Genomic DNA, 7,296 nt, shown 5'->3' with positions numbered 1-7,296 from the left:
AATAAAATGATATCTATATCAGGCTCTGGAAGGCCACGTAAGGGCGAGAGCAACTTCCTTTTGCTTACAGAGTATTCAGAGGAAAGGCAATTAGGAACCAGCTAATTGGCACGTGGTGGAAATAAAAAAAAGGGATGAAATGCAGATACACTGGCGCGACACACACACACACAGACACACACACACACACACACACTGGTGCATGTGCATGCTTTTCTTTATGTGGGAAACTAAATTTGTGGTATTTTATTAGTAGACTCATTAGTAGAATGAATTACACCCGTTTGAGCAGGTTTAATTTTCTCCACTTTTGGAGTTGGCTTTATCCTGCCACCCCAATACTCACGGGATGGAGCGATGGTCCAGGTGAGGTGCTTGGCCTTGCTCATTACTCTTCATTAGTCTGGACTTCATCCCTCGGTGGAATTTTTTGATGTGATCAGGGGAGCGGTTGCATTTTGTTCGCTCCCACTCTCTATGTGATAATGAGCCCATCTCAGACTCTGTGTTCAGGGGTCACAGACATCATTTCCCTCTGCGTCTTGCTTTTCTCCAGAGCGTGCTGTCCATTATTTCCTCCAGCCCTGAGGCCCTTTAAGTCTCAGTAGCTATTTGACATTCCTGCCTGCAAAGCTTCTTTTTAAGTCTCATGCCGCCTAGCGTGCTGGAGTTGTTTGTCTTAGTCGAGCCAATGAGACATAATCATTCACCTCCCGCTCATGAGTTCTGCACTTTGACTTTAAATTAGTGCGGGGGAACCTGAGGAGACCGGAAAAAGAGCTGATTGGAAGCAGATGTTACAAGCAAAATTGGCAAAGCTACATACAGTAATGCATCACGTAGTCACGGGATCAAGCACATAAACAAATTCAGTGCAATCAGAAGTCAATGACACTAGAGCACTGATCTACATAGGAAACTGTAATTATGCTAATTATCCAATAATATAGTGGTTTCTCAATTCAAATATCTGGGACTGTACCCAAATGTTCAGTGGTGCTTTTGAGAACTATTCTCTTAATGGTAATTAAGGATTATTGTAGGTTTAGTACAAGCTAAGCTAAATCAGCAACATTTGTATAAAAATGCTGATTACCACAATAAAAATAATATATATATATATATTCACTTTTCCAAACTTAAAATGTCTGAGGTCAGGCAGTGAGGCATTCACAGTGGAAGTGAATGGGCTCTAATAAAACAATATACCAGCTAACATAAATTTGGTATGAAACAAATTCACTAAATTTCACAACTTAAAAAAATCCTACATGAATTTAAAATCCTCCAGAAATGAGTCCCTTTCACTTTAATTGTAAATGCCTTGTATTTTTATGTATATTTTTTCTTTTTTTAATGAGGGATGAGTTGAAATTATTTTTGTGCTCATCAACATTATGCCACAAATGTTATCAAATGACCTTACCGCAGAGTTCCTACTTTTTTTTTTTTGGATTACTTTCCAGGACTTTTCTGGTACATTCCCAATTTAATTATGGCAGAAATAAATTACAATGAAAAATAATATTCCTTATTTCAGCACTTACTGAATTAATGTTCCCTTTCAGTCGGTCACTCTCTACGGCACGTCGGTGACCGACGCTAAATGGGATATCACTTCGATAGACCAATCTACTTCGAGTGTAAACTAAATGAGCCAATGCACATTGGCATGCAATTATTGCATCCAGCTGCCGCTGATCACAGCGTGAGTATAAAATGGCAGCAGGAGCAATGCACACCAGCTTTTCGCTTCTGAGCCGAGCGTTAGTATCGTTCTGCTCAACCATGTCTGCTGTAAACTACTAGTTCAGCACGCTCTCTGAAGCTTAGTGTGTTGGCGAGACGGCGCTTCAGCGGCGGTCGTTCCTGTGTCGATTGCACACTTCAGGCTGCACTACCCCCTGTCGTGTTGCAAGCGGTCAATCCCCCTGTGCGCCTCAGCACTAAAAGAGCATTTCCTAAAGAGCAAGTTTCTCTAAAAGAGCTTCACGGGTGCATCTTTATAAAGACGACGGAGCATCCTTATAAGGTTGCCGTTTCACCTGTGCATTTTTGGGTGCGGTCGTTACCTGGCAATGGGTGATAGTCACGATTGCTCTAACTGCGGGAAAACTCAACTGGGTCCAAGTTACACTGGCCTGTTGCCAAACCCTTACCCCATGGTCAGATCTTGCGTTTCTCCGGGCAGGGTTTCCCCTAGAACAGATCTTTAGGTATGTTGTGGTTTACACGAATGCCTCCACCACCGGCTGGGGGGTCATGTACAATGGGCATGCAGTCTCGGGGGTTTGGACGGGTCACTTCGCGCCGTTACATTCCAGGGCTGCTCAACTGTACAGCCGACTAGCTGTCTCGAGCAATGCTCCCGGAAGAATGGCGACTCCATCCCCTGACAGTCCAGCTGATTTGGAGACGGTTCAGAGCCGCTCAGGTAGACCTGTTTGCTTCTCCAGAGACCACTCACTGCCAGTTGTTCTACTCCCTGACGGAGGGAACTCCCGGCATGGACGCAATGGCACACAGCTGGCCGTGGGGCCTACGCAAGTATGTGTTTCCCCCAGTGAGCCTTCTCACACAGACACTGTGCAAAGTCTGGGAGAATGAGGAGCAAGTCTTGCTAGTGGCGCCATATTGGCCCACTCGGACCTAGTTCCCCGGACTAGTGCTCCTCGCGACAGCCCCTCCTTGGCTGATTCCTCTGAGGAAGGATCTCAGAGTTGGGGCACCATTTGGCACCCACGTCCAGACCTTTGGAAACTCCATGTCTGGACCCTGGATGGGACGCGGAGGTTCTAGGTGACCTACCCCAGGAGGTAGTGAACACCATCACTTCAGCAAGAGCACTGTCTACGAGACATGCTTACACCTTCAAGTGGAACCTGTTCGACAAGTGGTGTACTTCTCGCTGAAAGGACCCCCAAAGATGCCCGATTGTGGTCGTGCTTTCCTTTCTGCAGCAAGGGCTGGAGCGAAGGCTGTCTCCCTCCACCCTCAGAGTCCAGGTTGCTGCTATTGCTGTGTACCATGACCCCGTGGATGGGATGTCTTTGGGTAAGCATGACCTCATCGTCAGGTTCCTTAGAGGTCAGGTTCCTCTATACCCTCTTGGGAACTGACTCTAGTGCTTAAACACTACAGCAGGGCCCATTCGAGCCTTTGCATTCAGTTCAGCTAAAGTTTCTTTCATTCGAACACTCTGCTTCTGCTTGCACTGGCCTCCATCCAGAGTGTAGGGGACCTGCATGCATTTTTTGTCGATGATTCGTGCCTAGAGTTTGGGCTGGCTGACTCCCAGGTAATCCTGAGGCCCCCGGCCTAGCTACGTGCCCAAGGTTCCCACAACACCCTTCAAAGACCAAGTGGTGAACCTGCAAGTGCTGCCCCTGGGGGAGGCAGACCCAGCCCAGGCTTTGCTCTGTTGAGCATTGAGATGATACGTAGACCGGACATAAATCTTCAGGACCTCAGACCAGTCTTTGTCTGTTACGAAGGCTGGCAGAAGGGGAGTGCCGTCTCTAAGCAGAGGATGGCTCACTGGATTGTGGATGCCATAACCCTGGCTTATCAGGCACAGGGTGTGTCCTGCCCGTTCAGGTTGCGAGCTCACTCAACTAGAATTGTTGCATCCTCCTGGGCGCTGGCTCGTGGCACCTCGCTGACAGATATTTGTAGAGCTGCGGGCTGGTCGACCCCTAACATGTTCGCTAGGTTCTATAGCCTTTGTGTAGAGCCGGCATCCTCCTATGTTCTCAACTCAAACGGGTAGTGGCACTGAGAGGCCCCGGTTAGTGTCGGCTTGCTTAAACTCCTCCAGAGTGTTATTTTCTCTTGCAAAAATCAAATCTCAATCAAAGATATTGTATATATTCACAAATTCTCACATGTTCCCTATCTGTATGTTTTACCTTCGTCTGTTCAACACACACACACGCATATATATATATATATATATATATATATATTTATTTATTTATTTTGTAAAGCATGTCTCTGTGTTTTTGTCCATGCAATGGAATTCAAAAGTAACAAAAAATGTTTGATTATCAACGATCTATAAAATATGCTTGTCTGTATTTCACAGTAGAAAGAGAGTCAAGACAGGTTTGAAATGAGGGAGAGGAAATGATTACAGAATTTTAATTTTTGGGTAAACTATTCCTACCATTAACTATTATATGAACTATTAACTTGTATTGAATAGCTCATTGGCACCATCTCTGTTTTGTACTGGAGGTGATACAAAATATCACGATCCTGTTCACTATGAATTTGAAGTGTGAAATCAATAAATAGTAATAAACTACAAAATTACAAATTTCATCAAAAATATGCCCAAATCTAAAAATCAATCTAAAAAATCTATCAATCTAAAATCTAAAAATCAAGCGCACCCAGGATCAGCAGTATGCTAGGCTACCTGAAGAACTCTATCAGGCTCAACTGAACTCTTGTGTCCCTCATGTTATCTGGCCTTCCTTCGGCCTCCCAGGGGGATAAATCAAGAGACCTGCAGCCCTGTAAATCAACAGGACAGGGCTCTGCAAAGGTCAGGCCACATGTAATTACAGCTAATTAAACTGTGCCAGGGAGATGGGGCTGAAATTTACCACCACTCATTAAAGCCGAGGAGACGGTGCTAATTGGACATCAACCCTCCTGTAACTCACTGCCCTGTTAACTGTCATGCTGAATCGCCTTCATAAGTCACGATCAATGTAAAACATCAGCAAGCACTTTCAAATGAAGTACTGTCGCGTGCACAGCATAACTGCAGGAAGAGGAACCAACAGAGCTTTAACCCTCTATTGCATACATTACAAATGCAATGTAAAAATTTAAGAAAAATAAAATTATCTAAAAACTGATACAGTTGTACAATCTTACCTCTAGGCGACAAACATTTTTTAGAAAGCTGGCATAACATACAAGTCATTTCTATGACTCTAACTGTTATACAATGGCATTCACTCACTAACAAATCTAAAAAAGAAAAAAAAAGAAAAAAGAATTGAAAAAGGGCAGTATGAGGGCAGTTCACCAGAGCACAAATGTGCATCTCTGCAGTGTACCATGCCAGAAAAATAATTTGAAATGACTGCCAAGATGTGTGACCAAGAAAAACAATTTTATTGGTTTATTCAAAGCCACCCCTTCATTATAAATAACCATCCAGTATGCATCACGTGTTTGCAGGGTAAGGGGAATGTGTGTAACCCTGAGGCAACATCATGCAATAGAGGGTTAATAGAAAGTGGCATCTACAACAACTCATGACCAACATATTTTAAGTGATGGAATCACTTTTTGCTATAACAAATCAGGAGTGTGCTAGTTTCCATAACCGCTCTCTTCTTTGTTTTGCATGTCAGAATTTTTATGTGATATTGCCTCTGAACAAGTGACACCGCAATTGTAATCTATTCTTTATCCATCGTTGGATCTTGACAAGCCTGATTAACACTCCCCTTGGTTGTCAGCATCTAGGACGTTCATATTCCATCAGACTGTCTTTGGGATGTACCACCTTCCTCTCTCTCACTTTGCCCTTCGCTTTCTGTCATTCAGTCCATTTGCCTCTTTATTTTTGTAGTTATACTGATTTATACTATATGTGGAGCAATATAAATATATACTATTATTTTTTACACTATTGGTATCATGTTTTGTTTATTGGGCTTTGTAATGAGGTACGTTAAGAGCTGCAAATATTTTATTTCACCACAAAACAACAACAGATGTAAGTGATGGTTTTGTGTAATGCAGGTTATGACAGCTGATCAAACAGAGCTTCTGTGAGGCAGCTAATATTTTGCGCTTTGAGAATCCATCAATTTGTCTCTTAAGCAAAGGATTCAGAAGAGTCAGAATGTTGAGCTGTTAGGATCACTGTTCAGTTCAACCATCAAATCCAAGATGTTCTCATAAAAGAGATTTATGTCATATGGAACTGGTGTTTTTCTTGCATTTGTTGTCAGTCTGTTTTCCTTTGTTTCAAAAGGAAAATATAAAAATGTATTTATTCTTTTAAATTGTAGTATAGCATGCTTCAAGCAATACAAGCTGATTTTAAGCTGAATTTGTAGTTCATTTACTGTATGCATTTTTAAATTTTTTTTACGTATTATTTAAAGAGGGCTTTGCAACATTCAGAACTGAAGTGAAAATAACATTTGAAATCCAGCTCAATTCCTGATGAAATGCAGTCACAATTACAGTGGTTAAACGAATACCTTTGAATTTTATTCAACTTAACTTTAGAAATGTACATTCTATTATAAACCATACAATTCCTGCTGGTCTGGAGTAATGGCTGCTGAAAATTTAGCTCTGCTATCACAGCAATCATTTTTCAATAATAAAATGTATTACATTTTTAAATATATTAAACTAGAAAATAATTAACATTTTGTATAATATTTCACATTACAGCAATTTTTACTGTATTTCTTTTTTGTATTCTATGTATACTGTATTCTAAATATGTATAGCTCTGGTGAAAAAGTTATTTAAAAAACACAACAAAAATATATACAGACCCCTAACTTTTAAAGTAAGTTTCATGTTAGAACAGTGATTATTTTCCCAGAACATTTAAATGAACTCAGCAAGCCTATATTTTATTATTATTATTCTTTGACAACTTAAATTTCTCTTTTTGAGTGACTGTTGAATTTTTTTGAATAGTAGTTCCACTTCCTGTCGTTCTCACTCAGATTGCATTTCAACATCATGTTGAGCATGAACAATTATTTTCAAATCCAAACATATGAACTGAACAAACTGTTCAATTCTGAATGTTGACCAACCCTGTTGCTCAATAAAGGAAATGACTATAGTGCCGTAAAATCACTCACTCATTAAGATGCAACCTGTGCTGGAGAAGTCAATGTTGCTCTACCGTTACCTGTGGTGTTTCGCCATTAAGCACAGCCTGCATTCATCTGAAAATCACATACACAAATACCCGAACATGGAGTTTATCGCATCTTCATACATAATGGAAAGTGATCTGAAAAATACGTATTTTACAACTGCACGTCCATGAAGCTCCTGATTGCACCTTGAAATAGAAAGCTGTGCCTTGTGAACTTTCTAAGACTGCCAGAGGTTATTTATTTGTTTACTTAGTATCTCTGTGCTCTCAAGGCACCCTGATGTACAGCCCCATTGTTTTTGGAGGTGTGCCGTGCAAGCAAAGACACAGGTGAAAAGCTTGTTATCTTGAACAGGGCACAGCTTTTCCCACACAGGACACATTTATCAAGACCAAGAGGGCTGGACAAGGTTCCTCGT

Source organism: Carassius carassius, chromosome 7 (assembly GCF_963082965.1).
Source record: "Carassius carassius chromosome 7, fCarCar2.1, whole genome shotgun sequence".
Taxonomy (NCBI): Eukaryota; Metazoa; Chordata; class Actinopteri; order Cypriniformes; family Cyprinidae; genus Carassius; species Carassius carassius.
The sequence above is the reverse complement of the archived record's forward strand: the minus strand, read 5'-3'. Positions refer to the sequence as shown.